Below are 19,065 nucleotides of genomic sequence, written 5' to 3' on the forward strand. Positions count from 1 at the left end.
CGACTAATAGCTAAGCAGGTCAGTTAAATCTTTGACTTTGTCATTGGGGTGTATTGATATGCGCAGTGCAGTCTTTTGCCCTTTTTTTTCTGCATGCTTTCATATTGCTGCTTGTTCATGATTCTTAAATGTAAACCTGGAGGGAAACGGGCAGAGGTCTGCGCCCTGCGTCCTCCACGCGTCCCTAGCGCTCCCAAACGCGACCACAGCCCATACGGGCACAGCCCTATGTCCTATGCAGCCCCTCTGGTGCAGCCACCCACACAACTTAGGGTTAGGATCTGTGCTCTTGCACGTAGGCCTGGCCACCTAAGCCCCAGAAAGTGTCACAGCCTGCTTTGTAAACCTTAGTGACGTGGCCTAGGTGAAGATGATCTTGATGGAATACTCATGCCTTTTTCCTCCCAGAAGCCACCTGGGAGCATAGTAAAATGAAGGGGTGTTCCTACTCTGCTGCCCTCTGTTTACCCTTTGCCTAAGTGACATTAGTTCTGGGCTCTCCAGGCAAATGTATCCATCCGGGAGAGAGCTAGGAATAGGACGTCTCTTTCGGCAGGCACAGTGGGGAAGACTCAGAGAGCTGCATGCCTGAGACATCTTTCCTTGTCCCTCACTCATTGTTGTGTTCCCTAACTTCTAACTCTCTGCCAGGCCAGGCCCTGTTTCTTTTACTGCCAACCCCCCTGGCCCCTCGTCTTCCACCTACTTCCCGCTCTATTATGCCTTCTCCTTTTTTGCTCTCTTCTATGGCCCTTTGAAAAGGAATGCAGGCCCAGCTAAGCCTCATGAAGGAAATCTACCAACAAAAGATGCATTCCTCACTTGTGGGAGGTGCTGTGAGACGAGTAAGAAGGGCTGAAGGGGTGATTGGGTTGTTGAGTTGGGAAGCACCAGAGGCGTAGCCAGGATTGTCTAGCAAATGGGGCCTGAAGCCGATGTAGTTGGGACCACTGCACCGACAAACATATCTGTAAATGCCAACACAGAGCTGCTGAGTGGGCATTTACAGGTTTTGGGTGGGCCTTGGAAATTCAAAGGAAGGCAACATGGAAATTCAGTTTCCTGCTCTCAGAGGAAGGAGTGTCGACAGCCCAATGGGTTAATGCACCTACTGCAGCCTCCTATGTGTAGCCTGCAGGCGACACATTCAGTTGCTGGTGAGATGCTGATACAGATGTGCTTGCTATGCAGGGGCCGGTGGTCACTTCACAGCGCCTCGAGAAGGTGTCCTGTTTGAGTCGCAGTGCAAATATCTTATCAACCATGACCCGTAGATTACACTTTTTCCCCTCGTTTTTTCCAGTCAGTTGGGGCCAGAGAGACAAGCTTTTGTATGGGTGTTACCAAGGCCAGAGTGCAGGAAACAAAGGCACAACTGTCAGTAGGAATGCAGGTATCGAAGGGACATTAGCTGTTGGCTGATCGTGCAGGGCAATGCATACCCATTTTCAATAAAAAAAACATGTTTTTTAAAAACATGCCGCACACTGGATTAGAACTCAGGTCTCCAGCCTGCCAGGACCAAGCACTTACCGCTTGAGCCACTGGTGGCTGCGCTTCTGAGAACAGCTTTTGGCCCTATTTATCTTTCGTCTGCATGCCCCTGTCAGCATACCCATTTGCATTGTGAAACATGTTCACTGCAGAAAATGGGGATAGAACATCTGGCCCCCCACTCCACCAAATACCAGCTAACTGCAATGGCCTAGAGGTTAAGTGCTTGCGTTACAGCACAGGGGGCCTGGGTTCGAGTCCTGCTTTCCGCACATAAATGGATTAGTTGTGTAATCTCATTGTACACCTTCTAAAAGGTTCAGTGGTTATGAAAAGAGTTCCTTGGTAAAGGGGGGTGGGAGGCGGGACTGAGGAAGTGCAGGTTAAAGGAGGAGGAGGAGGTGGGGCAGGTTAAAGGGGGCGGTAGGGAGGCGGGACTGAGGAAGTGCAGGTTAAAGGAGGAGGAGGAGGTGGGGCAGGTTAAAGGGGGCGGTAGGGCAGGATAAATGGGTCCCTGTGGGGCTGGGTAGGTCTAGAAGGACATGGTGCAGGTTCTCGGGTAAAGGGAGGGTGCAGGAAAGCAGAGAGGCGGGACTGGGGAGACGAGGACGTACAGGGTAAAAGGGAAGCAGAAGTGCAGGGTAAATTAAGGGGGTGTGGGGTCCATTCCACACCTTCCACTGGGCACCCTTTTTCCCCTCCTCAATGCCTCCTTTCCCCACATTAGGACCCTCCTTTACACACCCATCCCTCCACAACGCTGGGCCCTCTTCCCCACAAACATATCTGTAAATGCCAACACAGAGCTGCTGAGTGGGCATTTACAGGTTTTGGGTGGGCCTTGGAAATTCAAAGGAAGGCAACATGGAAATTCAGTTTCCTGCTCTCAGAGGAAGGAGTGTCGACAGCCCAATGGGTTAATGCACCTACTGCAGCCTCCTATGTGTAGCCTGCAGGCGACACATTCAGTTGCTGGTGAGATGCTGATACAGATGTGCTTGCTATGCAGGGGCCGGTGGTCACTTCACAGCGCCTCGAGAAGGTGTCCTGTTTGAGTCGCAGTGCAAATATCTTATCAACCATGACCCGTAGATTACACTTTTTCCCCTCGTTTTTTCCAGTCAGTTGGGGCCAGAGAGACAAGCTTTTGTATGGGTGCTACCAAGGCCAGAGTGCAGGAAACAAAGGCACAACTGTCAGTAGGAATGCAGGTATCGAAGGGACATTAGCTGTTGGCTGATCGTGCAGGGCAATGCATACCCATTTTCAATAAAAAAAAACATGTTTTTTAAAAACATGCCGCACACTGGATTAGAACTCAGGTCTCCAGCCTGCCAGGACCAAGCACTTACAGCTTGAGCCACTGGTGGCTGCGCTTCTGAGAGCAGCTTTTGGGCCTATTTATCTTTCGTCTGCATGCCCCTGTCAGCATACCCATTTGCATTGTGAAACATGTTCACTGCAGAAAATGGGGATAGAACATCTGGCCCCCCACTCCACCAAATACCAGCTAACTGCAATGGCCTAGAGGTTAAGTGCTTGCGTTACAGCGCAGGGGGCCTGGGTTCGAGTCCTGCTTTCCGCACATAAATGGATTAGTTGTGTAATCTCATTGTACACCTTCTAAAAGGTTCAGTGGTTATGAAAAGAGTTCCTTGGTAAAGGGGGGTGGGAGGCGGGACTGAGGAAGTGCAGGTTAAAGGAGGAGGAGGAGGTGGGGCAGGTTAAAGGGGGCGGTAGGGAGGCGGGACTGAGGAAGTGCAGGTTAAAGGAGGAGGAGGTGGGGCAGGTTAAAGGGGGCGGTAGGGCAGGATAAATGGGTCCCTGTGGGGCTGGGTAGGTCTAGAAGGACATGGTGCAGGTTCTCGGGTAAAGGGAGGGTGCAGGAAAGCAGAGAGGCGGGACTGGGGAGAGGAGGACGTACAGGGTAAAAGGGAAGCAGAAGTGCAGGGTAAATTAAGGGGGTGTGGGGTCCATTCCACACCTTCCACTGGGCACCCTTTTCCCCTCCTCAATGCCTCCTTTCCCCACATTAGGACCCTCCTTTACACACCCATCCCTCCACAACGCTGGGCCCTCTTCCCCACCGTTCCTAGGGCCAACTTATTCTCTCTCTCCCTCCTCATGCTCTCAAATGATTCCAAAATTACAATATCTGTGACCTCCATGAACTGTGTGCACCTCCTCTTAAAATTACATAAAAAAGCAATACCCTCCCCTTCTCCGTCATCTCCCCTAAGTATGATCCTGAGTGCGGGTAAGTCATTGACACCATCTTCTTATAAACAAATTTACTTTTCTTGAGCTATTGTACCCACCACGTTTGCATACCTAGTTCCAAACATATGACACTAATGGACGTGGATCTGGGAAGGCCTAAAACTTCAGAGGTCTGCCTTCTAAATGATCTAAGTACTTTCTAGTGCTCAACTTCACTCCATATAGTGATTTAGGGGTGACTTTGAGACAGTAACATTCTATTATTTGTATTAGTAAAAAAGCCATAGCTTGCTTTTTATTACCTTCATCAAAGTAGTGCATGAACTCACTTTTTTTTCCATACTTCATTTCTGAGTTTTTAACCTTTCTCCCACAGAAAAGGGAAGGATTAATCATCAATTTATTGTCGCTTAAGTATGCAGCCACTCCATTAAGGGATCGCTGCATACCAGCCGGTATAAAATCTAATAAAATTAGATTGTCTGCATAAGCAATGGAATTGGCTCTTATTCATGTGCATTTCGGAGGATATCTTCCCCAACTAAAATTGTTTCCCATAGGTCTGCTAAGTAAAGATTAAAAAAAGTGGGGGGCAATAATGTAACATTGGCACACTCCTTTCCTCAGCAGTATCTTCCTAGAAAGATCCCCTTCCGTGTTCAACCTAACTCTGCTCACATTGTTGGAATATAACATCTCTAGCATCTTTAATAATCCTGCTTCTCTACTCCAAAATCTCAATTTCCTCCACAACATACCCATGTCCACATTATCGAATACAGGAGCGATCAAGTCCTACAACATACAAAGTTCTCCCAGTACTAATCCCTGCTTGCACCATACAGGTTAATAGGGCCAGACCGCTCTCCAAGGTCTCAATACCCTTCCTATATCTAGTCTGTAAAGGGCTGAACCTGTGTATGGACTCAGCCCACCTAGTTAAGTCCAGTACAACCTATGACGCAAGAATTTTAGAGGATACATTTAACAATGAAATCGGGCGATAGCTGGTTGGATCTTCCCTTTTCCCTTTCTTAAAAATAGCTATAAAAGTAGATTTGCGCTAATCATCAGGACAAGTGCCTGATTCAATTAATTGAATGACCAATCGATAATAAATGTTGGAGTAGTGCTTTCCATTTTCTCAACAGACTGTTAGTCCTTCCATCTTGGCCACAAGATTTAGAGTCACTCAGTTTTACTATCATCAGCTCAATGTCTAACTTATCAAAATTTTGTGACCAAGGAATACACAACGTGCTGTTTTCATGTAACGTTAGCATAGGGTGAAAAGACTCATCACCATACCTATTGGTAAAATATTCAACCCAAACACCTTCTAACACACAAGAAGACTGATTCTGAATTTGAGTAACGTTCATGTGGTTAACTTTCCAACAAATCGATCTTGCATCCCTTTTTATTCTACTCATAAATACTTTTGTACTCTTGTCTACCAAACCTGACTGCACATTTATCCTCACAGCACCGCATTCCTTTAGACTTTATTATGTTATGAACATTGGACCTCATTACCCACATTTCTGAGTGATTATTTGATCAAGATACTTCACTGTATTATTTACCAACACCTGTTGCTCCCAACATCTGTGTGTCACACTAAGATTTTTTAGCCTCAACACTGTCCTAGAGAATTAGGGGCTAGCACTGAGAGTTCTCATTCTCACTTAAATTATTTTAATACAATTGTCATACAAGTGACTGGCTGTGTTTCCTATCCCAAGGTTAGGCGTATGTTGGCATGGAGGGAAACAGACTCAGTGAAGATGGACACACAATTGATTTTGCCTAACAGATTCCAGCCTACAGTAGGTTTGCAAATGGTATGACTGGCACTGACCCATCACTTCATGTCTCTCTGTGAGCTTCCCAACAGTGTTTCTTTCTCTTGCCTGGTTACATGTCATTTGCAAAGCCCCATTTAAATCTTTCAGATTGAAAGGTGTGGGGACATTTCTGAGGTTTAAGGCTCATTGTGAAGGAAGCACACATCAGAAACAGGCATGGACAGATAAGACCTTCCAGAGGTGAATCCTTAAACTGTCCTGCAATTCTAAGTGAGTCATTCTTCCTATGCTTCACAAAGTAATCTAAAGATTGCAAAAATCTTGCAAATAAATTACTTTTTTTAGCCTAAGTAAGGTAGCATCTGCTGTCCTTTTTGGATCAGCACTCTTTATAATTGATGCCAACATATTGGTTTAGCTCCTATGTTAATGCACATGTAATTTATTTCATTTAGCCCACCCGGCAACCCTGCATGGACTTTATTGAATGCCTATGGACACTAACGCAGTTTGTCTGGAAACGGGACTCTGGCATAACCCAGTAGTGGAAACAGAACCTCTTTATATGGCTGTGTCCCATCCGATACACCTGGTGTTATGACTTCCTGTGGAAGTCGTGGCAAATCCACTGTTCTCTATGTTGGCTTTCCAGCTGTGTTGAAAAGCTTTATTAACGGTTTTACCACACATGCCAGAAATGACAGGGATCAGAGTAATAATAAGGGCAAGCTCCCTCGGAGGCCACTGTGACCTGCAGGTAAACAGAATCAGGGTGAACCGCAAGGAGCAAGCTCCCCAATATGTCCAGGAAAAAAGCCTGATGTGGCAGAAAAAACTCTGGGTGTGATAACAGTTCTGGTTTGTCAGAAGAGATGATGTCTTGAAGTAATATCCTTTTGGTAATAAAAATGACAGGTTAAGCTTCCTTCCGAAACCAACTGCTGCTGAGATACAATCAAAAAGTACCACCACTGGCACTCAGTGGGAAAGTTATTGTCCTCCTGCTTCTTAAGAGAAGTGGGCACCTCGGTGCCGGAACTTCACTTACTGAATCCTGCCGTAGGTAGGAAGATACCAGTGGCAGGCAGATTAGACACAGGAAGCTCAATCAACAGATACCTCGGAAAATGCCCAGAAGAACAAAGGTGTGCGTGCAGAGAGTCTCCCAGAGAACGGAGAAACAAAAGAAAGAACAGTCAGGTCAGAAGCGGAAGAACTAATGTACGTGATCCCTAACCACCGTAGAAGAGATGACTGAAGAAATGAAGACTGAAGAAAGATTGAACCAGGTAAGAGTAATATAGAAAGATTAGGAGTTGAGTGGGGCACTGTGATGAACGAACAGAATAGGCACAAAAGAAACGGTCCGATACCGGAAAGATAGCAAGGAATAATTAAGAGTCAGATGATGTGTAAGAAAGAAACCAAAAGTAACGCAGAGCCGGTAAACAAAGCAAACCTATAGCGTTGGAACAAAAGATAGACACTAGTAGGAAACAGACAGAAACAGATCCGAACAAACGCAAAAGAAAGTAGAAGGAAAGCGGAACGAAGAGAGAACAAGCAAAAAGTAAGTCAGAGAAAGCCGGAGCAGAGCGCTGGTATGCAGCAAATACACAAGCAGTGAGGGCCCTAGAGGGATACAACGTGAAGCGTATCCGGAGGTAGCCGACTATATCCTTGCGGCAGCCATCTTAAGGGTAAACTAGACCGCTGCAACTGGTTAGATCGGACAATACCTCCCAGTCTCCACTGATGCCAATGCTTCCAGGGACGAAGCGTGACAGAGATGGGGAAAAGGAATAATTAATCATTTACAGTGTTTACTACCTACAAGTACATCATTTCTGTGTTTAAATCTAATACATAAATGCAGACCATGTTGATTATGATTGGAGCTAGAAATATTAGACGTTTTCTCAAACGTCACACTTTCTCTATTAAAATTGTATGATCTTTTTAGGTAGACACACGTGTCTTTTCTGTCTCCTTTCTTATGAGTACCAACTCATTATTATGACTAAATATATGAAATGCATTAAGTTCCTGTAAGCATGATACTATATGCTTGATCCATGGAATCGACTCACAACCGGCGATTAACATGATAGAATTGAATAGCTTTCCAGTTTCAGTTCAGTCTCACGGTATGTTAACCCTAATTCAGTGTGAACCCCATAAGGTCAAAAAATTGCTCATCGCAATGAGCACTTTCACATTTTTTTTGTAATATCTGTGATAATTCACCACTTCTCATGCCCCACAATACCATATGGTATATGACAACAGCTCTTGGTTTGGCGCGGTACATCCCGAGCATCCAATCAACTGGTTGAATTTTAAAATGCCCGCCAAAAAGAATAGTTTTATTCTCGGTTGAGACATTCTTGTGGCTTGTTTCATTGCATGATGTTTGCCAGTTCGTAACAGGTCTATACGAACAACCAACTAATCATATGTTTTTATTCGTTCCATTCTTGTTCCATTATTAAAAAAACACTTTTTGGGGAGGGGGGTTCGATGTACTCATCACTGCTGTTTCTGGCCATTTACAATCAGACCTCACGTTTTCACATACAGACATTATCTATCAAATAAAATATGTAAATATCCAGGAGTACCAGCTATTAAGACACAATTGTCAGCGTATGATAAAATGTAGCTTTTAAATCCTTATATAACAAATGCATAAATAAGTTAAAACGAATTGGGGCCAGTATGCATCCCTGTCTAATACCTTTCTTAACCTGCTTGGATCTTATAATACCTTCCCATGAGAATGTCATTGCCTCAACATTAGTCTTATGAGATGCCACAATCATTCTCAGCAAGTTTAGGTGTACGTTTGTATTTGAGGTATTTACTGAGTTTCACCCATAAAAACGTACAAGTCAGCAAGCAATAATAATGGGCGAAGTACTGAATCAGGTGCGATACATAAGACGGCCAGCGAGAAAGCAATTGATCAATGCATGATGAGGAGTAAATGGTACAGGAACCAGAGATGGTAAAGGACACCATACAATACAAGGGGAACAGTATATTTAGAGTGATGTACTTGCAGTCGAGTTAGGTTGTCAGCAAGGGGGAGTAATGTGAGAGTAGGTAGAAGATGCTTCTTAAAGGTCGACAAGGTGCAGTTTAACTGTGGATGGTAAGGCAGCTTTGAGCTTCTGGAGGGAGTGAGTTCAGGTGGAGTGAGACCGGAAGGAGCAAAAGCGAGAGGAAGCACATGCTGTTCGTTAACAAAGATATTAGAGATGGTAGTAGAGCAGAGTATGAGTGGAGGAGACAAGCGGGAGCTAGTGTTAGCGAAGTAGGGTGGAGACAGGTCATGCAGAGATTTTTAAGATGAGGAGAAGAAATGTGAAGAAGGACCAGTTTTTCATGAAAAGCCAGGCATGGGCTGTTTGGAGATGGGAGTGGAGCAAGGGAGATCATAGTTAGTATGGGTGATAAAGTTCTGAATTTTGTCGAGGGACGTGAATGAGTAGAGGAGGAGGCTCGGGAGGACACTGGCATAGTGTTTAAGGCTCATAAATTCCCGGGGAGAGCATCCAGGGTGTGGTAGAATTGTAAGCGAGGATTGGAAGATTTTCATGATATGAAGGAGGTATATCCTGCTCCCATAAAAGTGAAAGTGACAAAGTAATGAAGATGGAGATGTAGATGGAGATGGAGAGTGTGAGAGCAAGTCAGGTGGAAAATAAATAAGTGAAGGAAGCAGGGGGGCATTTGATGGAGGAAGGTAGATCATTTTGCTCTTGGAAGAATTAAGCATCAGACAACAAAGTGTCATCCAGTAGCAGATAGCAGACAGGCATGTAGAAACGCATGAGAGACCAGAAGTAAAGGTAGAAAAGGAGGATATCAGTTGACAGAGAGAGAGGAGGTATAAAACGTGGAAGAGCAAAAGGCCAAGGATGGGGGAATGGGGGATGCCAGCTGGGGAGGAGGTAGGGTCATAGTTGGGCGTACTCCAAGGAATGAAGAAGGACCGGTGTGAGAGGTAGGGGGCAATCCAGTCTAGAGTTCTGTTTTGGATTCCAATTTCAACAAGAGTCTGGAGAAGATAGCAGTGTTCCTCTGAGTCAAAGGTGTCAGAGAGGTCTGGGATGATTCGGATGCAAAATCAGGTGGAGTGAGACAGGAAGGAGCAAAAGCGAGAGGAAGCACATGCTGTTCGGGAAACAAAGAGATTAGAGATGGTAGTAGAGCAGAGTATGAGTAGAGGAGACAAGCGGGAGCTAGTCTTAGCAAAGTAGGGTGGAGACAGGTCATGCAGAGATTTTTAAGATGAGGAGAAGAAATGTGAAGAAGGACCAGTTTTTCATGAAAAGCCAGGAATGGGCTGTTTGGAGATGGGAGTGGAGCAAGGGAGATCATAGTTAGTATGGGTGGTAAAGTTCTGAACTTTGTCGAGGGACGAGAATGAGTAGAGGAGGAGGCTCGGGGGGACACTGGCATAGTGTTTAAGGCTCATACGTTCCCGGGGAGAGCATCCAGGGTGTGGTAGAATTGTAAGTGAGGATTGGAAGAATTTTATGATATGAAGGAGGTAAATCCTGCTCCCATAAAAGTGAAAGTGACAAAGTAATGAAGATGGAGATGGAGATGGAGATGGAGAGTGTGAGAGCAAGTCAGGTGGAAAATAAATAAGTGAAGGAAGCAGAGGGGCATTTGATGGAGGAAGGTAGATCATTTTGCTGTTGGAAGAATTAAGCATCAGACGAACAAAGTGTCATCCAGTAGCAGATAGCAGACAGGCATGTAGAAACGCATGAGAGACCAGAAGTAAAGGTAGAAAAGGAGGATATCAGTTGACAGAGAGAGAGGAGGTACAAAAAGTGAAGAGCAAAAGGCCAAGGATGGGAGAATGGGGGATGCCAGCTGGGAAGGAGGTAGGGTCATAGTTGGGCGTACTCCAAGGAATGGAGAAGGACCGGTGTGAGAGGTAGGGGGCAATCCAGTCTAGAGTTCTGTTTTGGATTCCAATTTCAACAAGAGTCTGCCTTCTCTTTCCTCACTTCATCTCTGTGAATGACTTCCTGGTCTGGTTTTGGCCTTAAAGCCGGATTGTTTATGACCCTGGTTCTCACTCTATATTTTACCATAAACTCAGCTGTGGTTTTCTTGGTTGATTCATGGGGCGTGTTTCGATAGTCCCTCAGCATTCTGCATAAGGCTTGATGGGGGTCAGATCCTTCGAGGCGTGCTCTTTGATGGAGGCCATGAACCTTTCTGCCATGCCATTGGCCTGAGGCCATCTTGGGGTTACTTTTTGGTATCGAAATCCCATGTGTTTAGCAAATATGCCAAATTCATGGCCACTGAACGGCGGACCATTATCTGATTTTATTGCATCCGGAATCCCCCACTCGCTGATGACTTCGTTGAACGTTGCTGCCACATGTGCGAACGCTGTGGACTTTACTCGTTTGACAATGGGGAACCATGAATGTTCATCAATCAGTAGCAGTAGGTAGTCTCCTGATTCCGTCGGTCCATAGAAATCTGTCGCGACCCGTTCCCACGGGCGATCCGGAATCGGTGTTACTCTGAGTGGCACTAGAGGTTCTGGTTTTCACCGTGCATTGGCATGGCGTGGAGTTTCATACCCACCGGTCGACCATATCGTCCATGAAGGGGAACCAAACATGGCACCGTAGCTGTCTCTTGGTATTTTCCGCCCTTCTGTGGCCTTCATGAGCTGTTTTGATGACTTCTGCTTGTAGTGTGCTGGGAACGACTATCTTGCACTCCCTTAGTAAGATGGCGTTGTCCTGAACCGCTAATTTGGTGTGCACTCTGGCCAACCTCTCTAGCTCGTCTCGACTTGCCCCAGGATGTGTTTGGACCGCCCTCGTGACGTCTTTCCATTTGTCGTTTCCTGTCAGACTAATGGCCAGGGCCATTGACGGGTCCGCCGCTGAGGCTGCAGCCACAGTTTCGATAGAAATGGCAGGGGGCAGAGCATTAGTGGTGACGTAGCTAATGTATTCTGAGTCTCCAGTCCTTTGAGCTGAGACGCCGACAGGGTGGCGTGACAGGTAATGTGCCGGGTTTTTCTCACCCCCCGGTCTGTGGATGATTTCGAAGTTATACTCTTGCAAGCGGATTCCCCACCGCTCAATTCTGGAGGGCATTTTGGTTCATGGGTTGCCGAAGAGAGATAGAAGTGCCTGATGATCGGTTATGAGGGTAAATTTCTTGCCAATGATGAAATGCTGAAAATGCTTGCAGGCCCAGACAGCCGCCAGACTCTCTTTCTCTGCTTGGGAATAAGCAGATTCTGGAGGGGCCAATGATCTGCTGGCGTATGCAACCACATGTCGTGGATGGGTGTCCTGGCCACTGGTCTGGGCGAGGATCGCGCCTAAACCCACCGGGCTGGCACCAACAACGATTTCGGTGTGCCATTCCGAGTCAAAGTAGGCTAGTTTCCTGGCTTCCGCAAGGGAGTGTTTGATGTCGTCGAATGCGCCTTGGCATGCCGCAGACCACTGGAACGGGACGTCCTTTTGCAACAGGCGTCTTAGGGGTTCGGTGATGGTTGCAAATTGCGGTATGTATCGAGCACAATATCCGGCCATGCCCAAGAACGATCTGATGTCTGCTGCTTGACTGGGTTTGTCAAGATGGAGGATGGCAGAGACTTTGTCGGGGTCAGGGGTCATCCCTTCAGCCGAAAAGATGTGTCCGAAGAACTTGAGTTTAGCCTTTCTGAACCAACATTTCTCTACATTGAGGGTCAGCCCGGCCTCTTGTATCGCACTGCAAGCAGCTCTGAGGGCATCATCGTGTTCGCGACAGGTCTTCCCGAACACAAGAATGTCATCGCTATAATTTAGTGTTCCTTTGATAGGCCGAATTATTTGCCAAACTGTTTCATGGAATATTTCAGCGGCTGAGGAGATTCCAAAGTTGAGTCTTTTGTACTGGAATAGCCCTTCATGTGAGGCAAACGTGGTGATTGGTCGTGAGTCCGGATGAAGCATGAGCTGGTGGTACCTTTGATTGAGGTCCAGCTTTGAGAACAGGACTGCTTTGTTTAGTTGGACTATCATGTCTTCGATCATTGGACCGGGGTGCCATTCTCGTTGTATGGCCGTGTTAGCCACTCTCATGTCCACACACAGCCTGAGCCGCCCGCCTTCCTTCGGTACAATTACAAGAGGGGACACCTATGGTGTGGGGCCCGTTGCGGGTTCAATAATGCTGTCTCTCAGAAGTTGATTTAGTTCCTTGGAGACTGTTTCTTGTAGGTGAAATCCAACCCCACTATGTGGGTGTTGTGGCACCGGGCAGACACCTGGGTCTATATGTAACTTGATTGGCGGGCCCTTCAGTCTGCTTAGGCCATGACAAAGGTCCAGAAATTCTTTGATGATGGATGTTGTCTTTTGTGAGGTTGGTGGCCTTAGGGGCTCTCTGGTCTATGTTGCTTATTTAAGCCTGTTGTGAGATGTGCAGTTCAGCCGAGTTGATGAGGTCACCGTCTCGCACGATTATGTTGATCAGGCCGAGATGTGATGCAGTTTTGTAGCTTAGCAGACAGTGCCCTTTTGTGGGGCTTCTAATGACATGGATGATGGTGGTAGTCGACTTGCCACTGAACGTGAGGCGTCTTCTGAATGATCCTATGCTGCATAAAGGTGTATCGGCACCCCACTGGTATATTTTGGATGTCGTCTGAGTCAGCGGAGGTTTGTTGTGGAGTTGTTGGAACTCCTTCTCACACATGATGTTTACTGTTACTCCAGAGTCGATTAAAAAGCATAATTGTTGGTTGCAGATCTCTACTTGTATCCTGGGTGCTTCCTGTGCTACTTCTTCATCCAATATGAGATTTACGAATTCATCATAGTTGTGCGGGTCATATTGACCTCCGTCATATTCTAGGTAGCATTGCGATGTTTTGTATGATACTTGTCTGGGCGGCGGTGGACCATTGTACTCATCCCACAGTTGTGTTTCGGTTCCAGAGTTTTGTACTGTGGATAGGCCTCTTTCGGATATACTTCCTCCACCACTCTCACGTATCTTCGTGGCCCCTGTTGGTATGGACGGGTTTGGTATGGCGGATTCGGCGTGGGCCGTTGGAGTGGCCTGTATGAAAGGGTGCTGGTCATGCAGGGCGTGGGAAAAGGCCTTCCTTCTCTGCATACAATTTGGAAGTGTCCTTCCTTGCCACAATTTCTGCACTTTTGTGTGAGGGCAGGGCATGAGCCGCATGAGGGAACGTCATTCTGCGTCTGTAGCACTGCCTCTGCATTCTTGGGGTCGCTGCAGCACTTGACCCGCTGTTTCTTTCACTGCTCTTGCCGTTGGTCTCCTGGATTGCCGCAATGATGTCGCTCTTGTCTTGCCGTGCTGGACATGTGCGTGGCTTGCTTGTCCACCCTTTCGAGTATTCGTGCCATCTCACTTACCTCCTCAATGGTGATGGGCTTTTTAAGTAGCTGCTTTTTTAATGCTGGTGAAACACATCACCCTTAACCGGATGGCTTTGTCCAGTGAAAACGCATCAAACTGGCAATGGGCACCCTTTATCCTGACTCTTGTGATGAACTCATTGACTGTTTCTTCTATGCGTTGCGTGCACTGGTTAAAAATGTACCTTTCATAATCCCTGTTGGGGGCAATGACAAGCCGTTTGTTTAAAGCAGTTATTAAGCTTACGAAGTCAGTGAGTTCTGATGGAGGAATGGTCTTGATTAACGTTTTTATCTCAGTCCCTGCCGTATTAATAAACATGCTGCGCAGGCGTGGGGAGGTTTCTTCTCCAGCGGCGTCTATAAAATTGTTAAAATCCTCTAGCCATTCCACCCATCTTGCCCCTTTGTCGGCCTGGGGTGTCATGGAGAACGCGGGAGGCATGCACCATGCTGTGGCAGTTGATCTCGTGGTTGGCACAACCGGTGGCGCACTTTGGCCTGCTTGGTCAGCTGACGTGCTCCTGGTGGGCTTGGGTGGGTGTCTGGTGGGCTGTGAAGGGTGTGCCGCTTGTGTGCTGGGTACTGGCGGGCTCTGCGCAGTTTTGGCATGACTGCGCAGTCATACAGTCTCTGGGTGGCGATGTGGGGGCGACCCACCTCTGGGTGGCTGTACAGCCTTGACAGTGCTGCTGGCCTGGTTGTGTTGGTTGGCCTTCTTGACTGGCATCTGCATGCCTTTCTGCAGATGCTGGTATTTATTTATTTTTTGGCGGCCCCCTTTAAGGAATTGGGGGGGCCGCGGCAGGCTGTGCAGTCTCCGGTGCCAGGAACGCAGAGGCTGTGAGGGAAATCTCCTAGGCGGTGGGATCGCCGCGTTGTGTAGTGCTGTGTTGGGGCACCGGAACTGCCGGAGGGGCGGAGGAGGACCTGGGCAGCAGGATCGCTGTGTCGTCTCATGCACTGGCAGCGCGCAGGAATGGTGGAGTGGCAGTGGGGGGCCCTCGAGCAGCGGGATCTTTGCGGGCTGGAGGTGCCGCGTGGTGGGATCACCCGCGCGTGCAAGGAGGACCGCTGGCTGGGACAATCCTGGTCGCTAGTTGTTAACCGCGGATATAGTACGTGTTCCTTATTTCAAATCCACACAGTAACTAACTCCCCCTCCCACTTCCCTTGTCACGGGACGTCACTTCCCGTGTGACGTCTCTTCAAATGTTGGCCTGCCTTAAAGGGGCCCTGACAGTTCCGACATAAGCATAGCCCGGGATCTGTTACAAACCTAGCAACGCTCTTGCACGCCAGCCTTCCGCAGGCCGTGCAGCATGCGGATAAACATCAATCGCTGCCAAAAGGTCCATTGTAGAAATATGCTGAATTTTAAAAAGTGCACATGAAAGGTAGCAACTCGCTGCCATTGTTTTTTATTTTGCACTAATACTTCAGACCCAAATTGCGTTCCGAAGCACCGGCAACAAAGAGTATGCAAACCCAATGCCACACTCTGACCCTTTCCCACATTTTCCACCCATCATAAACTCCTTGTTAATGATAGAATAACCCACACTGCTGTCCTTGTGGTCAATAAAATCTTTAATTATTTTCACCTCTGGCTGTGATAGATGCTGAAAGGTTTCAATCAAATCTTCTTAACGGGCATCAATTCTCCCCTTGCAATTCTTTGCTTGTTTTTTCCAGCATTATGGGGGTTAATTCTGAGTTTGGCAGTGTGGTATATTTTTGGGATAAATCCTTTACTGCACCTTTTTTGGTGGTAAAGGAATGAATGACAGGTTTACCACCCCACCAAATTCCGATTTGGCATTAAAGTGGAGGAGTTACCTTCAGCCAAGTGGTGGAGGTTAAATCCTCCAATGTAATGTCAATATTCGAAGGTGGTACCATGGGCGGAATTAGCAGGTGCCCACATGGAATGAGCCAACTCAGCTGCTTCTCTTTTGACCTATCCTCCCACTGAAGCTCCCTGTATAGCAGCTTCAATGTATGCACGATCACTATGGCATACATCTTTGCTTTTGGGGGAGCCATGAGATGGGCTCCCTGCGCTTTCGTTATGACCACATGCAGCGCATGTCTCGCTGCTGTAACGGGACCTGCACCATCTTCTCCTGGTTCACCAGCCTGTGGCATATACATACTGCCACTCATCTGTAATTCACATTATTTTTTTAACCTTCTGTCTGTGTCTCTGTGTGAGGTGTTTATCGACTTATTCAGTTCTCTGTTCCCACTTTCTCCCCCTTTTACCACCCAAACCATGTCCTCTAATCACTGCCCAAAGCAATGGATCCCAATCTCCACGTTCCTCTTTGCTACTTTTCTTCACATCAACCCACTGTCTCTGCATTCTGCCAATTTTACAGACCTGTGCCTGTCCAAGCTTCCCTCAAGGTCCAACTTTACTCATTGGTTATATCACTCCTTCCTACACCCATCATATGCACCAAAATGTCTGTCACTCCGGCCATCTCACCACTTCTCGCCACAATCCTGTGGGGTATCCTGCTCCTACCTTGGCTCACATATTCCCTTTCCAGACTCCTACTCTTGTCCTCTTCCCATCCTATCCGTCTGCCAACGGGGACCACCCACCATTCCCTCATGGAATGACTCTCTTATGACCCTACTCGAGGAGATCCCTGTATTCCCACCCTAAATCATAGATATGCTGTGCTCCTTCGTTCTGAGAACTTACCCTCAAGCTAACCCATTTCACCCTCATCGGTGAGCTACACCTCCACCTCAAGTCCATCAAAACATGTGTGACAAATATGTTGGTTTTTGGAACCTACTACAGGCCAGATTTACTTATGAAAAAGAAAAACAAATGTATTTCAGATTACACAATTAAACCAAGCATCACCATTCTTTTAAAAACAATGCAGTCATTATTATGTTAACAGTGCTTCAGTTTCTGCTGCGTGATTGAGTCTGCTGCCAACAGTAACACTGTGAGATCCAGAAATAAATCAGTGCAAGATCTTCCCTAGGGGTCTGGGCAAGTGGGACCTCATCGGGAGTTACTCCCCCTTAGGGGATAAAGACTTTCATTCCCACAGGGAACTCCCTGAGGCAACAACCTTATCTGCATATATGAGACTGCCTTCCATAAAGAATACTGTGTTCTCCTCTTACCTGGCGACCGCAGCACCCTGCAAAAACACCAAAGGTGGACCAAATGCAAAGCCCGAGACCTAGAAGCAGGAAAGCAAAGCAACGTGCCAGAGCGAGTGCCAAACCCTGAGAGGACACTGTGGATGCGCTAAGGTTCTGTGTTGAATGGAAGAAGCGGAAGGCTGCCGGGGCAGGGGCAATGTGTTATGAAGTGTGGAACTTGTGAACGCCATGAGGGTGATATTCGAACAATGAACCAGCATAACTGGAGAAATGAGGAAAAAGTAAAGAACATGATGAATAAGGTTTAATGTGAATCTGAGGGAAAGTGGAAGAGGATATCCTGGGAAGAAGGGAAAAAGCCACAAGAAGTAATTGTTGAAAAGTGGAGAGAACACTCCATAATGAGGTGTAAAAAGTGTTGTAAATTCAAACTACAGACTAAATCAGATAATGAGAAACAAGATCCAGTAGAAAGACCCCACGAGAGGGAGATTCCTAATTCAGCTAGAGTTATAAATTGGATTTCAAGAACTCAGAGATCTCACCACAAGAAAGAATTGCGAGTTAAGACTATGAGGTGAATCAAATAATGAGAAAAAGAATACAGTAGAGGTACCGCCCAAAAGGGGAAATTCCTAATTCCAACAAGTAATAGCCAACCTCAGAAAGATTGTATATTAAAACCGTGAGAGACATAAAGTAAAAATGACAGAACGTGAGAGAGTATCTCAAGGAGAGCCATTATAAGTATAAGATTGCCAAAGAAACAAGACCAAAGAACTGTTGGTAAGAGCTACACAAGCTCCTGGATAAAACCACAAGAGATTGTCAAAGGAGATCAATAAAAGAAACCCATTTCTAAAGAGAGGCATTTGTATATTAAAGATGCACCTGGAACAAGATAAACCCTGAGAGAAAGCTAGAGCATAAAAGGCAGAAAGGGAAACAACCAGAAGACGAGAGACACCCTTTTGGCCTATATTAGTTGTTCATATTAGTGGTATGGTCAGGTAGAGTAAGGTTTGGACAGAGGACATTTGCGTTGGCCTTCTTGACGACAGACCAGCACCTTTACTTTCTTTAGTTAGGTAGGGAAATGCCTACAGTGATAGGGAGAGATTGGCCTTTTCTTTATAATTTCATTAAAAGGGAATTGAAATCTCCATAATGTGTCCGACCCGCCACAGATCCCACAAAGACAGATTTTTGGGCACTGAATAGATAGATGCCCAAGTAAGTTTGTCCAGAAGGACTACTCTCCCCCACTTCTTATGCAGCGGGATCATGTTTCCACCCCAGTGTATTCTAATCAATTACCGGGAAAAGTATATTCCTTCTTGGAATAGCCCTGTTGATCAGAGTGTCAAACTCCTAATACGGAACCATTAATATGGGTGGTCACACCACTGTGCCTTTCCTCTATAGTCCGGTCATCTAACCTTCAGCTGCCAGCCACACAACCAAGTGACCACCAATCAAAAGCACGCTCCTTTGCTGTTTCTGACAACGAATCAGCAATATGAATAACTATGTAACGTCACAATAGGGTTTGCATGTGTGTGCACGCAAGGCTACAAAAACCATATTTCCATCTACCAGTCTTTGTATATACACACAATCTACAAGTTACAGATAAATATGCTGCAGGGGTAGGATGGACCATCCTCATTAATAAACCACTCCTCTCCCACATTCTCTGGCTGTCCAGTCATACTTTCGAAAAAATATTATCTACATAAAAAAGTTCCAAATACAAAGTTTTTAATGAAAACGTTTTGAATGCATTTTTTTCATGTTTTATGTTTTATTTAAGTTTCGTATAGAACAAAACACTTTTTTTAAAAAGGAAACAGGGGCTTGGGGGGGAACGCCCCCATTAAAAAAAAAAAAAGAAACATTTGAACTTTTTTTTTCCGTGCTTTCGTGTCGGAACTTTTGTATGTAGGAATTTTGACTGTCGAAACTATCACTAT

This window comes from Ambystoma mexicanum, chromosome 2p (genome assembly GCF_040938575.1).
Source record: "Ambystoma mexicanum isolate Mex_15411 chromosome 2p, UKY_AmexF1_1, whole genome shotgun sequence".
Classification (NCBI taxonomy): Eukaryota; Metazoa; Chordata; class Amphibia; order Caudata; family Ambystomatidae; genus Ambystoma; species Ambystoma mexicanum.